At 41.3% G+C, this 4,175-nt stretch overlaps 1 non-coding gene across 1 annotated transcript; it reads left to right on the top strand.

Moving 5' to 3' along the window:
• Positions 1 to 560: 560 nt before the first annotated feature.
• Positions 561 to 633, top strand: trnav-cac (transfer RNA valine (anticodon CAC)). The gene has a single exon. It is a non-coding gene; the product is annotated as a tRNA-Val (tRNA).
• The last annotated feature ends 3,542 nt before the right edge of the window (positions 634 to 4,175 follow it).

Below are 4,175 nucleotides of genomic sequence, written 5' to 3'. Positions count from 1 at the left end.
GGGCCCTGTTAAACTTCGGAACAAACATTTTCCTCTGTAATATCGCACCCTCGGTTGAAGGGGTATGGAGCAAAAGTAATAAGATTGTAAAAATAGTAAGGTTAAAAATAACACTTTCGCAAATTCGATATCAGATCAATTGCATAATTACATCATGTTCACCTGGTAAAGTATATTAGGAACCCAAGTCCAAATCGTCATGTGAACCTTGTGAATTAAGGCAAACTAGGCATGGATTCTGCAGAAACGACTTTTTCAAAAGAGAATTGAGTAATTTAATGAAAGGGAGAAGAAATAGATCATTTAGAGAGAGAAGCAAATTGTGATGAATTAGTTTTCTCGTTTAAAAAGGGACGTGAGATCGGATGTTGGGAGGGCCTCTTTTGCCATTGTTTGGATACACGGTGCTAGGCCATTTTATGATGACATTGTTACAACAGTCTCGCTGCAGCGTTCCTGAGAACAGCAGCTGTATTCCATTTCTCCGCAATATAGACCCAGATTGCTGCTGAGTTACAGCGCAGTTTAGCATTCCGGACAGGATCATTCAAACCGTGGCAGTTTCTGTAGTGCAGTGGTTATCACGTTCACCTCACACGCGAAAGGTCCCCGGTTCGAAACCGGGTAGAAACATTATGAAAACTTACTCATTAAATAGTGAGGATGATTTGAGTCGTTGAAGCTTACCTGAATCTCCCATGTTGCAGGCAATATTTGCTCTCACCGTGGTCACAAAATGAATGCAGCAAAATCAGCACGTGCTGAGATTCCATGACACGCTTGAGTGGATCGATGTTCGTATTTCACTGCGCTCTCATATTAGCAGTTCGTTTAGTCAACAAGATAAATCAATGGATCTTTCGATGCAGCTTAAGAAAGTTACTCACCATGTCAAAGGTGTCTCAGTGTAATGTGTGCTCATAAAGACAGACAAAGAGGGTTCAGATCTAATTAACGCATCATTCTCAAGCCTGTTCCCTGTAAAATTCTTTGATTTTGTTGAAATGCTGACTGTTGTACTACATCTCAAATCAGACCCATATCAAATGCATTACCTGGTGACTTACATTCTTTTGTTTGCCAGTCAAGTTTGCAATTCGATGCTGTCTATTTCAGAGAGCCTCAAGTCAACCAAGGGCATCAATATCAAATACATTAATACTGAATGGTGAATAAGGTAAAAAAATTGCTGAGAAAAGTTTGTTGAATTTCTTCTGCTGAGGAGAAGTGTGTTCATAATGATTGAGCAGAAAGCATTGCTGCCTAAGACATTTGCTGGACCGAGCCTTCTGCATTTTGAAATTCAAACAAACTGAGGCACCAGGTGGAAACCAAGAGTTGTCTTCCTGTAACAAATGACATGACCTCTCAGTCTAACCATTGGAATCCTCCAAACATTCTGGTAGATCAGCACTTTTTCCTAAACAAATATGTATTCTGTAAGATTACCCTCCCAGAACAAATGCATTTTAAACCAAATAAACGAAACAAACTATGCCAGCCTTTGATCTTGGCAGGGCTCTGTTGAACTGTAACAATGATTTCCCACTGTGATATAACACCCTCGATTAGCGGTTTGTGGAGAAAATGTAATTAGATTGTATAAATCAACTCAGAAATAATGAGATGTTTGATCAGAAAAATAAGCACTTTTGTCAATTCGATATGAAATCAACAGAAAAAGTAAATAATGTTCATATGCATAGCTATGTAAGAAGCACTAGTCTAAATCTTCATGGCATTGGGTGAGGGAAACAGTGTTAATTAAGGTAAACTAGGCATGGAATCTGCAGAATCTCCTTTTTCAAAAGGGAATTGTGCAATTAATTGATATTCAGAATAATACCAGGTTTACTAAAAGAGGGAAGGAAACTGAGATTAATTCGTTTGCTCTTAAAAGAGCTGATCGAGAGAGGATTATGGAAGGGCCCCGTATGCCATTGAATAGATACATGGTGCTTTGCCGTTTTATGATTACATTGTTATATGAATATTTCTGCAGCATCCCTGATAATACCAGCTGAATTCCATTTCACCGAAACAGAGACCCAGAGTGCTGCTGCATGACAGCATGGCTTAACATTCCGGATAGGCCCTGGTCAGTCGGACAGCTCACCCTTCATTCTCCCCTGATCCCGTTTCCTAAAGAGTTTGTAAATATTCACAGAACTGGAGACTGGGTTTCCTGCTTTGGTTCCTCCTCCATTTTTCCACCTGCCAACGAACAACATTTTCCAAAATCTCGTCACAATGTTCCGCCTTGCACCATGTTCAGGGGTGAACACATTCAGTTTTGTAGAGAGACTATAAAGGCCGGGGTCGTTTTCTTTAGAGCAAAGCAGGTTAAACTGAGTTTTCATGGTGTTGTTTAAAATTATTGGGCTGAGGAAGGGATCGGCGGCGGGCGGTTTGATAGAGCAGTTAGGGAGAAACTGTTTCTACTCTCGAGGGTCAGTCACCAGGGGACTGGAGTTTCTGATAATTAAATAAAGACAGGCTTGCATTTATATAGCACCTTTCCCGACCAGCGGATGTCTCAAATCGCTTTCCAGTCAATGAAGGACATTGTGAAGTGTCGTCATTGTGGCAATGTCGGAAACACGGCTGCCAATCACCGCTCAGCAAACTCCCACAAACATTAACGTCATAATGAGCAGAGAATGTGTCTTTGTGACGTTGATTGAGGGATAAACATTGACCAGGAAGCGGGGAGAAATCCACTGCACTTCTTTCAAATAGGCTCATGGCATCTTTTACATTCTGGCGCCTACATCCCGTTCATGTCTCTTTTTTCCGTACTGAATATGAAAGGAGGGATGTCACCAGACCTGCACCGAGTCGTGGCTTCCTCAGTTCCCTGGTAGTTTTTCCTCTTCCTCTATTCTGAAGCCCGATACAAAGTGATCCTGTGGCATATCTGCCATTTCCTCGGTTTCAATTACAGTGTCGCTTGTCTTGCTAGTCTTTAGGAGCACTCATTGCTATTAGCCATCTTTGAGACGGGGAGTAAGTATGTAAACAAACTGCTAATAGGTCTACCGAGTGACAGTTGAAAATGGTTCATAAACTTTACTGTTTCGTGTGTGATGAAATGTGCTTCTTTTTCGTTTGTGGGATGTTTTTCAGCGCATCTGGAAGAGCAATTGCCACGTGGCCGTACGATACTGTATTTAATATTTAACAACACAAGTGAATTATCGAACTTCTCTTCACATTTACATGTACAGGTTTTGATAATGTTTCTGTCCAATTTCAAACCGGGGTCTTTTTGTGTGTTTGGCGAACGTGATAAGCACCACGGTACAGAATCACTGCGCTGCCGAAACCCAATGGACCTGTCCGCAATATTAACCTGCGCGGTCATGCAGCAGCACTTTGGGTCTTTGTTTTGAAGAAATGGAATTCAGCTGCTACAATCAGTAATTCTGGAATCAGACTGATTTAGCAATGTCATCTTCAAATGACACAGCGCATTAGGAGACAATTCGGCCCATCGTGTCTATGTCAGTTTTTCACAAAGAGCTTTCCAATTCGCCCTAATTTCCTTCTCTTCTTCCATAACCCTGATTTTTCTCCCCTTTCAGTTCCCTTTTGAAAACTCTGAGTGAAGAGAAACAATATTGAAAGAGGTGCAGGAGTTTGTGCAGTGTCCATGCGCAGTGTGTGATCATTAACAAAGTTTCCCAGACCCAAAGACATCAAGGGTTGGACTTTAGATTCCGATATAATTTTTGAACCAAAAATGTATTTATGCAGCTGATTTCATACCGAACTTTCCAAAGAGATTGATTCAGATCAAGCATGTCCTCGTTTTCCTCAGTCGCTCTATACAATCTAATTCCTCTTGCTGTACAAACTGTTACAGAGACTGTTTTAGAAAAGATGGAAAGGTTTGCTGCAGCTACACAAAGCCCTGGTTAGATCACACCTGGAAGACTGTGGATAGTTCTGGGAACGGCACCTTATAAAGGATCAATATTTGCCTTGAAAGTTTCAGAGGAGCCGCATTGATTCTGTTGGTGGGTTTGGAAATTGAAAGTTGTCCATCCGCAGCTTGTGGCACAATTTCCCCTCACTGTTCACGTCATGTTCATGTCGAACACACTCGATGCTGTTATTGGCTGAACAAGTCTTCTGTGTTTTAACTAAACGCTGTTATTCGGCGCTCTCTCTCT

The sequence above is a fragment of the Cetorhinus maximus genome, chromosome 23 (assembly GCF_964194155.1).
Source record: "Cetorhinus maximus chromosome 23, sCetMax3.hap1.1, whole genome shotgun sequence".
Lineage (NCBI taxonomy): Eukaryota > Metazoa > Chordata > Chondrichthyes > Lamniformes > Cetorhinidae > Cetorhinus > Cetorhinus maximus.
The sequence above is the reverse complement of the archived record's forward strand: the minus strand, read 5'-3'. Positions and strand labels throughout refer to the sequence as shown.